The following is a 13,891-nucleotide window of genomic DNA, read 5'->3' on the forward strand; positions in this document are numbered from 1 at the left end:
CTGTCACGCCCACAGGGGTAGAGGGGAGTGCTTTAGGGGGAAGACTGAACACTCACACACACACACACACACACACGCGCGCGCGCGCGCGCGCGCACGCTCGGATCTGTCCAGGGACCCTAACCTTAGGGTCTCTCTCTAGGGTAGGCAGCCTTTCCTCCAGAAGGCCCAGGGCCAGGCAGGGGCCTCTGTGACCTCCAGGCAGCCATTCAGGTCTAGCAAGTGAGAGGGGAGGGGGCTAGAGCCCCCTGCTGTCTCAAAGGACCCAGGGATTATCTGCCCTTGGGTGGGAAGCCTCCTTTTTAACCTTCCCCAGAGCTGTTAACAGCTGCGCAAGTCCTGTCCCTGAGGGAGCTTTTGGGTTTCACGTGACCTCCACAGAGGAAAATCTGTCATTCACCAGCTGAGCCGTGCAGGCCGGGCCTAAGAAGATGACATTGAGTCACCTGGACCTTCACTGTTCTGCCAGCCGTAGATGGTAATTAGCTCTTACTGGAAGGGGCTGGTCTGTCATTTCCGGCTGTAAGTGCCAGGCAGGATCTGCCAGCTGCTGTTCTTCCTGGAGGCTGGGGAAAGCTGGATTCTCATCTGGGGCCAGGTGGTCAGGAGTGGGAAGACATGGTACTCCAGAATCCCACTGGGAACCTGGGACAGGAGACAGGGGTGAGGTGGGGTCCTGGCTTCAATACCCTGTGGTCCCAGCCTGTTCCCAGCCTGGCACTGGTAAGCAGACTGACCCAAGAAGAGGACATGGCTAATAAATGCCCACCTGACTTTTTTTTTTCTTTTGTTGGTTCTGGGGCTTGAACTTAAGGCTTGGTTGCTGTCCCTGAGCTTTTCTGCTCAAGGCTAGCACTCTACTACTTTGAGCCACAGCATGGATTCTGATTTTGATTTTCTGGTAATTAATTGGAGATGAGAAGCTCTCAGACTTCCCTGCCTGGGATGGTTTTCAACCGTGATCCTCAGATCTCAGCTTTCTTAGTAGCTAGAATTACAGGTGTGAGGCACCAGTGTCCAACTCCTCCCCCCCCCCCCCCCACACACACACATGCACAGGTCCTGGAGCTTGAACTTGTTCTGGGCTCTGTCGCTGAGCTGTTGGGAAGCCAAACCGCCCAGAATGTTGTGGAGCTCGTGCTCGGACTTGAACTTGTCTTTTTTGCTCTAGGCAGGTGCATTACTGCTTGAGCCACAGCTCCACTTCTGGCTTTTTGGTAGTTAACTGGAGGTAAAAGTTTCATAGGCTTTTCTGCCATGGCTGGCTTTGAACTGTGATCCTTAGATTTCCGTTTCCTGAGTAGCTAGGATCACAGATGCTCAGTTCAAAGATTGTTTTGCTAACTGTCTGGGAAAGCCACAGTCTGCCCAGGGGAACACTTCTACCAGCAGGACCCTGATGGAATCCAGTTAGAGTGTTTCCCTCAGGGGCTGGGAAGGTGGCTCAGTGGTAGAGCACTTGCCTTGCATGCCTGAGGCCCTGGGTTTGATTCCTCAGCGCCGCATAAGAAAAAAGCCAGAAGTGGCGCTGTGGCTCAAGTGGTAGAACACTAGCCTTGAGCTGAAGAGCTGAGGGACAGTGCCCAGGCCCAGAGTTCAGGCCCCACGACCGGACCCCAAAAAAAAGAAGAAAAAAAAAAAAGAGTGTTTCCTTTTGACTTTTCTGGTCTTCCTCATTTGTTTCACATGCCATCATCCCCAGAGACAGATAGCCAAGCAGATTGACAGGCAAGGCGAGTACTCTACAACTAAGCTCCATCCTCAGCCCCATGACATTTTTTTTTTGCTAGTCCTGGAATTTATTCTCAGGGCCTGGGCACTGTCCCTGAGCTTCTTTTGTTCAGGGCTAGTGCTCTACCACTTGAACCACAGCACCACTTCTGGGTTTTTCTGTTCATGTGGTACTCAGAAATGGAACACAGGGATTCATCCATGCTAGCCAAGCACTCTACCACTAAGCCAGTTCCAAACACTAGATTGTCTACAGGACATTCCTCTTATTCCCAATGCTGAGGACAACCCATTTCTGTATTTGGTTGTTCTCCCTGGTTTTGGCCTCCACATTTTGGAGTAAGATGTTTACCTGCTTATTTCTCGATGTATCAATGCCAGACATTTCTATGTTCTTGTAGTCGTGCAGAAGGGGATCCAGCTCTTCGCCTGTCCCCACCACCCCTGCCTCCTTCCCTGGAGGGCTTTCTCCAGTTCTTAGCAGCTGGTCAAGGAGCTTATAATTATATTATTTCATGAAAATCATAAAGTGGTCAACAGCAGTTTCTTGTACAATTTTGTTTGTGCTTTAGAGTTACTGCATTTTTGTTTAGCTTTTAAGTTATTTATGTGTCCCTTAATTTTTCACTTGATCTACTCTGCACTTAGTGAGGTGTTATCAAGTGTTCTGGCACTGTGCTCTAGTCTCTGGGTCTTTCCTTCCAGGCTGCACCTCCACCCCAAGGAAGACCTTCCTTCTGGGTCCCTATTCCCTGGTGGCTGGAAACTTCCAGGAGAATGTGTGACCAAAAGCTTCCTGGAAGAGGTACTGAAGCTACTTTTTTTTTTTTGAAACCTTTTATTTTTGAAAATGCTTCTTTTGTAATGTCAGATTTGGCAGTATTTTTTTTTTTTTTTGCCAGTTCTGGGGCTTGAATTCATGGCCTGGGCACTGTGCCTGAGCTTTTGCTCAAGGCTGGCACTCTACCACTTGAGCCACAGCACCACTTCTGGCTTTTTTTTATGATTAATTGGATTAATTGGAAATGAGAATTTCATGGACTTTCCTGCCCAGGCGGGCTTTGAACCTTAATCCTCAGATCTCAGCCTCCTGAGTAGCTAGGGTTACAGGCTTGAGCCACAGGCACCTGGTTTTTTGTTGTTTTTAAAATGAGCCTTATAAATTTATTTTTGAAATACTATGAACATACTTTAAAAAAGAAATGTAAGGCCTGAAATTTTGCTTATCATCAACCCTGGACCCCAGAGCAATTAGCTTTAAAACATATACAGGAAAAAGATTTCTTATCAAGGCTGGGAATGTGGTTTAGTGGTAGAGTGCTTGCCTATCATACATGAAGCCCTGGGTTCAATTCCTCAGTCCCACATAAACAGGGCAGTGCCCAGGCCTGTAGTTCAAGCCCTAGGACCAGCAAACTACCCGCCCTCTCCTCCCCCCAAAAACAAAAACCAGAAAAGTCTTATATCTTCTCTTTCCCAGCTCTAAATCCTTCTTTCCTGGAGGCAGTGACTTTGATCTTCCACACTGGAATCTGTATTTGAAAACAACGCTTCCTTTTTGCTTTCCTAACTTTAGACACCATCCACTGCCTTTTTCTTATGGAAGAGGGGTGTTCCATCATTTTGCTCCCTTCCCCCCTCCCCCCCTCCCCACCAAAATCCCCAGCCAACCCCTCCCCACCCTTCCTATTGTGTGTCTGAATCACAATATTTGGTTAAATCAATGTTGCTTACACGTTATATTGTACTGTGTGGCCAACAGAGCCATGATCTGGGTTTCATTCATTAGGTGACTTTTGGGTTTACCCTTAGGGTTAGTAATTGCCTCCTTGTTTTGATTTGTTTGGTTTTCTTTGGACCTATCTCCTGTCAGACAGAGATCTGGTATTCTTCTCTGGACAGCTAAGGCCCCAGGGAGTCTGTCTGTGTACGCTCTCTCTCTCTCCCTCTGGATGTTCTTCCTGAAGCTCCAGTCTGTTCATTCATCTGCCCAGGTTGCAGATCTCACCCTGGGATTCCTATTTCTTGAATTTCATGTCCTCTTGTTTTTTGTATTAATTCCTCTGTGTGTGTGTGTGTGTGTGTGTGTGTGTTTGTGTGTGTGTGTGTGTATCTGTGCACTCATGGTGGGACTCAAACTTAGGGCCTTGTTCATGCTAGGAAATCACTCCATCATGAGCTATACCCCAGCCAAATTCCTTGGTTTAGAGAAAGGATTCCTGCGAGATAATTTTGCTGATTAATTTTTAATGTGGAGATATCTCACTCTTCTTTCACACTAATCACACTAGCTTTCCTTCAGCATGCTGAAGGCTGCATTGTTCTGGGATTTTCCAGCCTCTGCCAGGAGAATCTCTTGTTCTGATTCTTTACCCTGCATGTATCATTCTCTCTTCTCTCTTTTGCTTTTTGGATTTTTTTTTTTTTTTTTTAGAATTTCTTCTCTCTTGGTAGTCTATAATTTTACAGTGATATTTTTAACATCTAGGATGGTCCTTTCCATTGACTCCTTCTGTCTACCAGTCCCCAGATTGTGTGTGTGTGTGTGTGTGTGTGTGTGTGTGTGATATCTTTATTACAGTCCTTTTCATCATTTTACGACCATTAGATATGGGGCAAAAATTAGGGTCATTAAGAACACTAGCGTCAGCTCCACAAACCCTCCCTGTCATCTGATATATCTACCCTGGCAGCACTTTTGAGGATTATTTTTGGCAGGGGGGATTTGGAGAGCATTAACTATCTCTGAAGATCTCTATGCTCCCTATAGAAATGGGGTGTCTCCTTTCAGCCCAGCTTGGTGCCTATGAATAAGATCCTCATGTTTCCAGAGTCATGAGGCCTAGGGCTCACGCTTGCATTTCCATGTTCTGTATCTCCCTTCCTGTAAGGAGGGTGACTTTAATCCACACCCAGGTACAGATCTAAAAGGCACTGGGAGCTGGGTACCGGTGGCTCATGCATGTCATCCTAGCTACTTAGGAGGCTGAGATCTGGGGATTGAGGTTCAATGGGCAGGAAAGTCCGTGAGACTCTTATCTCCAATTAACCACCAGAAAAATGAAGTGGTGTTGTGGCTCAAGTGGTAGAGCACTCACCTTGAGCTGAAGAGCTGAGGGACAGCGCCCAGGCCCAGAATTCAAGTCCCACAACCGGGGGCGGGGGGGAGGCAAAAGAAGATGGGCACCATCTCATGCCTATAAATCCAGCTATCCAGTAGGCTTTGATCTGGATCATGGCTCAAAGCCAGCATAGGCAGGGAAGTTTGTGAGGCTCTTATATTCAATTAACTATTAAAAAAAAAAGCCAGAACTGGGCTGGGAAGGTGGCTCAGTGGTAGAGTGCTTGCCTTGCATGCATGAGGCCCTGGGTTCGATTCCTCAGCACCACATAAGCAAAAAGAAAAAAGCCAGAAGTGGTGCTGTGGCTCAAGTGTTAGAGCGCTAGCCTTGAGCTGAAGAGCTGAGGGACAGTGCCCAGGCCCAGAGTTCAGGCCCCATGACCCGACCACCCCCCCAAAAAAAAGCCAGAACTAGAGCTGTGACTCAATTGATAAGAGCATTAGCTTTGAGCACAAAAACTCAGAGACAGTGTTCAGGCCCTGAGTTCAAGCCCCAATACCTGTATACACAAAGCCTCAGGAGGAGGTGTGCTTATGACTGCTGAGGGCCACCTGCCTGGTGTCAGGCCAGAGATACAGACTCTAATTAAGTCTTGGGTTTTTCTACTTACCCCAGCTTCCTCCTCCATCACTCATTCATTCAACAAACATTTACTAAGCTTCCAGGCTCTCTGCCAAGTGGGCACTGGGGAACAGTGGTGAGCAAAACAGCAGATCTAATGGTCTGACTGTTACCGTTACTTAAATGGCCACTGCTTTCCCACCAGCTGGGGGTCAGGGGACAATGCTCCAGCCCAGTCTCACCGCAATAAGGCCTGGGGTACATGAGGAATTGCTCTTATCACAGTGTGATATCACTCAGGAGAGCCTGGGAGGGCTGGGCCTACAGCCAGGAGAAGCCACATTAACAATTAACGTCTTCATGACTTTCATTTCACCCTCATGCATGAAATATTCAGGGATCAGAGGAGCTTGCTCTCAGGTCTGGGCAGCTGATAGGGTGGGGGAATGATGGTTGTAGATCTTGGGCTTAGGGTGGTGCACAAACGGCCTAGTATGCATAGCATCATGTGTCATGGGGATGAACAGGCACAGTTAGAAGTCTTGGAGGCAAAAGGTACAGTTGCTGACAGTCACAGATACACAGCCAGGATCCAAGTCTATGCACTGGGGGCTGAGGTTACCACCTAAGCAAGCCTTGTAACTACCTTATAAGCAGCATGCATCATGTTGCACTATAATCTGTGCACGAGTGACAGCACTGATTTAGTAGATACACATATTTCAACTAACTCACAAGTGGGTAAACCTATGCTTCTCTCCTCTTTTTTATTTATTTTTTTTGTTGGACTTGAGGCTTGAACTCAGGGCCTGGGCGCTGTCCCTGAGCTTGTTCACTCAAGGCTAGTATTCTACTACTTTAAGCCACAGCTCCACTTCCAGTTTTGGGGTGGCTAATGGGAGATAAGAGTCTCATGGACTTTCCTGCCCAGGCTGGTTTTGAACCATGATCCTCTGATTTCAGCCTCCTGGGTGGCCAGGATTATAGGCGTGAGGGAACCAGTGCATGGCTAGGCTTTTCTTTTTTCTTTCTTTATTTTGGGTCTGGTTGTGGGGCCTGAACTCTGGGCCTGGGCACTGTCCCTCAGCTCTTCAGCTCAAGGCTAGCACTCTACCACTTGAGCCACAGCGCCACTTCCGGCCTTTTTTCTTTTTGCTTATGTGGTGCTGAGGAATCGAACCCAGGGCCTCAGGCATGCAAGGCAAGCGCACTACCACTGAGCCACCTTCCCAGCCCCAGGGCTGGGCTTTTCTTGTGTGCTCTGAGAGTCCTGAGAGACAGAGTGGAGTGGGGGACAAGGAGGAAGTTGGCCAATGTAGACGAGGCCAGGGGGTCAGTCAGCAAGGGTGGAAAAGATATACCTGTATCCTGCTGGTGGATATGAACCAACATGTGGCTTCATCTGGTCCAGCCAAAGGTGTGGACTGCAGGAACGGCCGGGTCATTTTGTGTCTTGGCACAGGTCTGAGTGGGGTCCCTGCTCATGGACCTCTAGGATGCATGAAGAAATATGTCTACAGCAGCACTGCTGGTTGTAACAAACAGAAGTAGAAACAGATGACCTTCAGTAGGAGAGAGAAGGGCAACATGTCCACGCAGTGGATAATGGACAGTAGTGCCTCTTAGCCAAGGCCCATCTGGCAGTGTCTGGAGAGTTTTTTTTTGGGGGGGGGAAAGGCTTGGTTGTGGGGCCTTCTACCCCTTGAGCCACAGTGCCACTTCTGGTTTTCAGGTGGTTTATTGGAGATAAGAATATTACATTTTCCTGCCCAGGCTGGCTTTGAACTGCAATCCTCAGTCTCCTGAGTAGCTAGGCTTATAGGTGTGAGCCACCAACATCCAGCTTTTTTTTTTTTTTTTAAGATTATTAGCATAGGCTGGGAATTTGGTTTAGTGGTAGCATGCTTGCCTAGCATGCATGAAACCCTGAGTTTGATTCCTTAGTACCACATAAACAGGAAAAGCCGGAAGTGGCACTGTGGCCCAAGTGGTAGAGTGCTAGCTTTGAGCACAGAAAGGCTCAGGGACAGAGTCTAGGCCCTGAGTTCAAGTCCCAAGACCCACCAAAAAAATATATATATATATATATTAGCATGTATTGGTTATACAAGAGGGGTTTCAGTATGACATTTTCACACATGTACACCTGTGTTTGGTTTAAAAAGACTAGGGAAAGATAGGCGCTGGTGGCTCACGCCTGTAGCTACTCAGGAGGCTGAAATCTGAGGATCATGGTTCAAAGCCAGCCCAGGTAGGAAAGTCAGTGAGTCTTATCTCCAATTAACCACCAGAAAACACCAAAATGGCGCTGTGGCTCAAGTGGTAAAGTACTCACCTTGAGCTGAAGAGCTGAGGGACAGCGCCCAGGCCCAGAGTTCAAGTCCCATGACTGACAAAACAAAACAAAACAAAAAACTAGGGAATGCCTAGCATGTTTGAGACCCTGGGTTTGGCCCCTAGCACTATAAAAATGAAAATGAGTTGGCTGCTGGTGGCTCATATTTGTAATCCTAACTATGCAGGAGGCTGAGAACTGAGGATCACAGTACAAAGCCAGCTTGGGCAGGAAATGTAAGACTTTTGTCTTTGCTGAGTGCCAGTGGTTCACGCCTGTAATCTAGCTATTTAGGAGGCTGAGATCTGAGGACCAAGGTTCAAAGCCAGCCAGAGCAGGAAAGTCCTCAAGACTCTTATCTTTAATAAACCAACAGAAAACCAGAAGTGGCACTGTGGCTCAAGTGGTAGAGTGCTAGCCTCGAGCTGAAGAGCTGAGGGACAATGTCCAGGCCCAGAGTTCAAGCCCCCATAACCAACTTTTTTTTTTTTTTGTCAGTCGTGGGGCTTGAACTCTGGGCCTGGGCACTGTCCCTCATCTCTTCAGCTCAAGGCGAGCGCTCTACCACTTGAGCTACAGCGCCACTTCCGGTTTTCTGGTGGTTTATTGGAGATAGGAGTCTCATGGTCTCTCCTGCCCTGGCTGGCTTTGAACCGCGATCCTCAGATCTCAGCCTCCTGAGTAGCTAGGATTACAGGCGTGAGCCACCAGCACCCGGCTAAAAGAGGATTTTTGTTTTGGTTTTTATTTTGGGTCCAGTCGTGGGCCTGAACTCTGAGCCTGGGCGCTGCCCCTCAGCTCTTCAGCTCAAGGCTAGCGCTCTACCACTTGAGCCACATCACCACTTCCGGCTTGTTTTTTGTTTATGGGTGCTGAGGAATCAAACCCAGGGCCTCAAGCATGCAAGGCAAGCGCTTTACCACTGAGCCACCTTCCCAGCCCCCATAACCAACTTTTGTTTTCAATTAACTTATAAAAAGCCAGAAGGAAACATTAAGACTGTTGTCTCCAAATTAGCCAATTAAAAGCCAGTAGTAGAGCAGCTTGTGGTTCAAGGGGTAGAACACAAACCTTGAGCAAAAAAGCTAATGGACAATGTCTGTTGTATAGCTAGTGACGATCTTCTCCCAATCTGTGGGCTTCCTATTTATCTTGCTATGTCCTTTGCCATGCAGAAATTGCAATCTAATGTTATCCCATTTATGCAGCTTTTCTTTGTTTTGTTGTTTCTGGAGCTTTATGAAGTTTGGACCTTTGCCAAAGAGCCCTGGTTCCTTCCTGTAATACTTCTAGGGTATCTGCTCTGACCTCTTTGATGTATTTGGAGTTGATTCTGGTTGCAGGGTGACATATAAGGATCTAACTTCAGTTTTCTATATATGTATAGCCAATTCTGCCAGCACCATTTGTTGAAGAGGCTATCTTTCTTCCATCTGATGATTTTGGCTCTCATCAAAAATTAGGTGGCCATAGGTCTGTGGGACTATTTCTGGGTGTTCAGTTCTATTCCACTGGTCCTCAGGCCTGTTCATGTGCCAAGCTGGTTTTTTTTTTTTGATCCATTGTGGGGATTTAACTCTGGGCCTGTGTGCTGTCCCTGTGCTTTTGAGCCAAGGTGAGCACTCTAACACTTGAGCCACAGCACCACCTCAGTTTTCTGGTAGTTAAGTGGAGATAAGAGTCTCATGGGGCTGAGAAGGTGACTCAGTGGTAGAGTGCTTGCCTTGCATGCATGAGGTCCTGGGTTTGATTCCTCAGCACCACTTAAACAGAAAAAGCTGGAAGTGGCACTGTGGCTCAAGTGGTAGAATGCTAGCCTTGAGCTGAAGAGCTCAGGGACAGTGCCCAGGCCCAGAGTTCAAGACCCCCAACTGACCAAAAAGGAGAGAGAGAGAGAGAGAGAGAGAGAGAGAGAGAGAGAGAGAGAGAGAGAGAGAGAGAGAGAGAGAGAGAGTCAGAGAGAGAGTCAGAGAGAGAGTCAGAGAGAGAGTCAGAGAGAGAGAGTCAGAGAGAGAGTCAGAGAGAGAGAGTCAGAGAGTGTCTCATGGACTTTCCTGCCTGGGCTGGCTTTGAACTGTGATCCTCAGATCTCAGCCTCCTGAGTAGCTAGGATTACAGGTATGAGCTACCGGCCACCAAGCTGTTTTTATAGCTATGGCTTTATAATAGTTTGAAATTTGATACCGATATTTCTTTGTTTATTTATTTATTTTTGGGTCCGGTCATGGGGCCTGAACTCTGGGCCTGGGCACTGTCCCTTAGCTCTTCAGCTCAAGGCTAGCACTCTACCACTTGAGCCACAGCACCACTTCTGGCTTTTTTCTTTTTGCTTATGTGGTACTGAGGAATCGAACCCAGGGCCTCATGCATGCAAGCCAAGCACTCTACCACTGAGCCACCTTCCCAGCCCTGATACCGATATTTCTTTAGCACTGTTTTTCCTACTAAGGGTTGCTTTTGCTATTTGGGCATAAAGAAATAGTCAACATCTCTGGCCATAAAACAAATGCAAATTGAAACTACGTTGAGGGGCTGGGAATGTGGCTTAGTGGCAGAGTGCTTGCCTAGGATACATGAAGCCCTGGGTTCAAGTCCTCAGTACCACATACACACAAAAGGCTGGAAGTGGTGCTATGGCTCAAGTGGTAGAGTGTTAGCTTTGAGCAAAAGAAACTGGGGTTGGGAAGGTGGCTCAGTGGTAGAGCGCTTGCCTTGCATGCATGAAGCCCTGGGTTCGATTCCTCAGCACCACATAAACAGAAAAAAAAAAAAGCTGGAAGTGGCGCTTGGCTCAAGTGGTAGAGTGCTAGCCTTGAGCTGAAGAGCTGAGGGACTAGCTGGGCGCCGGTGGCTCACGCCTGTAATCCTAGCTACTCAGGAGGCTGAGATCTGAGGATCTCGGTTCAAAGCCAGCCCGGGCAGGAAAGACTGTGAGACTCCTATCTCCAATAAACCACTAGAAAACCGGAAGTGGTGCTGTAGCCCAAGTGGTAGAGCGCTCGCCTTGAGCTGAAGAGCTGAGGGACAGTGCCCAGGCCCAGAGTTCAGGCCCATGACCGGACCCCCTCCCCCCCCCCAAAAAAAGAAACTCAGGCCCCAGGCCCTGAGTTCAAACTCTAGGACTGGCAAAAAACAAACAAACAAAAACAATAAACAAAACACACACACACACAAAACAAAAAAACTACACTGAGATTACACCTCATCCCAGTTAAAATGGCCATTATCAAAAAAATACATTAACAGACACTGGTGGGGATGTGACCAAAAAGAAACACTACTACACTGTTGGTAGGAATGTAAACTGTTTCAACCACTCTGGAAAGCAGTATGGATGCTCCTCAAAAGACTAAACATAGAGCTCCCTACGATCCAGCTATCCCACTCCTGGACATCTACCCAAATGATCACAAACAAGGCTACACTAAAGTTCCCAGCACAACTATGTTTATTGATGCATTATTTATTATAGATAAGATATGGAACCAACCCAGATGTTCCTCAGTAAATGAATGGATCAGGAAAATGTGGTATAGGTGCTGGGAAGGTGGCTCAGTGGTAGAGCACTCACCTTGCATGCCTGAGGCCCTGGGTTCGATTCCTCAGCACCACATAAGCAAAAAGAAAAAAGCTGGAAGTGGTGCTGTGGTTCAAGTGGTAGAGCGCTAGCCTTGAGCTGAAGAGCTGAGGGACAGCGCCCAGGCCCAGAGTTCAGGCCCCATGACTGGACCCCCACCCCCCCCAAAAAAAAAAGAAAAAAAAAAGAAAAAAAAAGAAAATGTAGTATATATACACAATGGAATTCTATGCTTCCATCAGAAAGAATAACATTACCCTATTCACAGGGAAATGGAAAGACTTGGAAAAAAATAATCTTAAGTGAAGTAAACCAGACCCAAAGCAGCATAGGTTCCATGGTCTCCCTCATTTGTAATAATTAGTATATATCTAGGATAGTCCTAGCAGAGGATCACAGTAGCTCAATAGCTATGAACATATGACCATATAAAATGATGCTAATCGAAATAAACTCTGAGATATGGGAGCAATTTTTTTTTTCCAGTCCTGGGGCTTGAACTCAGGGCCTGGGCACTGTCCCTAAGCTTCTTTTACTCAAAGGTACCACTTGAGCCACAGCACCACTTCTGGCTTTTTCTGTGTATGTGGTACTGAGGAGTTGAAACTAGGGCTTCCTGCATGCTAGGTAAGTACTTTGCCACTAAGCCACATTTCCAGCCCTCATCCCCTCCTTTTTTAAAAATGTACTGTGTCAAATTCTTTTTTTTTTTGGTCAGTCCTGAAGCCTGAACTCTGGGCCTGGGTGCTGTCCCTCAGCTCTTCAGTTCAAGGCAAGCGCTCTACCATTTGAGCCAGAGCACCACTCTGGCTTTTTTCTGCTTATGGGGTGCTGAGGAATCGAACCCAGGGCTTCATGCATGCAAGGCAAGTGCTCTACCACTGAGCTACCTTCCCAGCCCTAAGTTATCCCCCCTCCTTTGGTTTATCCCCTGTAGTCATTGTTTTTTATTTTGATACCCTGTGTCTTGTATATGTTTATCTGATTTGGGGAAGGGAAGGGAAGAGAAATAACAAAATGGTGAGACAAGGCACAGAGGGTAAACCAATGCAATAGTTATACTCACAGGACATTATGTTGGAAATGAGTTTTACAACTTGGAGGGGAGGGGCTGGGAAGGTGGCTCAGTGGTAGAGTGCTTCCCTTGCATACATGAGGCCCTGGGTTCCATTCCCCAGCACCACATAAGCAAAAAGAAAAAAGCCGGAAGTGGCACTGTGGCTCAAGTGGTAGAGCGCTAGCCTTGAGCTGAAGAGCTGAGGGACAGCGCCCAGGCCCAGAGTTCAGGCCCCTCTACTGGATCCAAAAAAAAAAAAAACAACAACTTGGAGGGGAGTTGGGGGGAGAGGGAAAGTGGGAGAAAACAAGGGAGGGGGCAACAATGTTTGACAAGACATGTACTCATTACCTAGGTTATGTGACTGTAACCCCTCTATACATCACTTTTACAATAAAATTAAATTTAAAAAATGCTTAGGGACAGCATCTAGGTTCTGAGTATGGGTGGGGGGTGGTAGGGGGAAACAAAAAACAAATCCAGACCAAATACTTGAGGGACCCATTGCTTGAGAGGATAAAGGAGGAGGTGATACTTACCTGCAATGTGTGTAGCTATTAAATCGATGCTGTCACACATGCACAGATATAGTGCAACATGACTCATGCCACTTATAAGGTAGTTACAGGGTTTGCTTAGGTGATAATTTCTAGGCCCTCAGCAGTTTCCTCACTCTTAAAATAAGACGTCCAACTTGCCAAGCTCAGAGTGTTTTAAGAGCCCCTTCCCCTCACAGTGCAAGTGCAGTGTCCTTATACTCTGGATGCTCATATTCACACCCCCCCTTCCACCCTAGGCTTTGGAGAATTTTGTTTGCCATGTGCCAGCATTTTTTTTTTTTTTTCTCCCAGAGCCAAGCTTATCCACTGAGTTAGATCCCCAACCCTAATGTGCTGGCATCTCAATCCCAGCCCACTCTTAAAAAACATTTGTGTGACTCACATGGGTACCTTCCTGTGCTTGAGACTTTGGGGAAGGGGGGTGCGGATATTATTAAAGACTCACAAGTGCTTTTTTTTTTTTTTTTGGTGGTTATGGGGCTTGCACTCAGGGCCTGGGCTGTATGTTCCTGAGCTCTCTTGCTTAAGGCTGGAGTTCTACCACTTTGAGCCTCAGCTCCACTTCAGTTTTCTGTTGGTTAACTGGAGGTAAGAGTCTCAAGGATTTCCTGGCTGGGCTGGCTTTGAATCACAATCATCAGATTTTAGTCTCCTAAATAGCTAAGCTTACAGGCATGAGCTATCAACACCTGGCTTTACTATGCTTTTCCTGAGCACCTCGAGAATTACCGGGTCAGAGGTCCTTTTTTTTTTTTTTTTTTTGCCAGTCATGGGGCCTGAGCTCTGGGCCTGGGCACTGTCCCTCAGCTCTTCAGCTCAAGGCTAGTGCTCTACCACTGGAGCCACAGAGCCACTTCTGTCTTTTTCTGCTTATGTGGTGCTGAGGAATCGAACCCAGGGCCTTATGCATGCAAGGCAAGCACTCTACCACTGAACCACCTTCCCAGC

At 47.3% G+C, this 13,891-nt stretch overlaps 1 long non-coding RNA gene across 3 annotated transcripts in view; it reads right to left on the bottom strand.

Moving 5' to 3' along the window:
• The window catches only part of LOC138810561 (uncharacterized), a 31,627-nt gene that overhangs the window by 15,213 nt on the left and 2,523 nt on the right, over nt 1–13,891 (bottom strand). The window contains exons 2-3 of one of the 3 annotated variants that reach the window (XR_011367164.1): nt 6,776–6,942; nt 494–645 (exon numbers count right to left, since the gene is read on the bottom strand). The exons of 1 other annotated variant lie outside the window; for it this stretch is intronic. This is a non-coding gene — a long non-coding RNA (uncharacterized lncRNA). The remainder of the gene's footprint in view (nt 1–493; nt 646–6,775; nt 6,943–13,891) is intronic. One more of the 3 variants, XR_011367163.1, reaches the window with a different exon arrangement.

Source organism: Dipodomys merriami, unplaced genomic scaffold, assembly GCF_024711535.1.
Source record: "Dipodomys merriami isolate MVZ:Mamm:240054 unplaced genomic scaffold, mDipMer1.0.p SCAF_50, whole genome shotgun sequence".
In the NCBI taxonomy this organism is placed as follows: Eukaryota; Metazoa; Chordata; class Mammalia; order Rodentia; family Heteromyidae; genus Dipodomys; species Dipodomys merriami.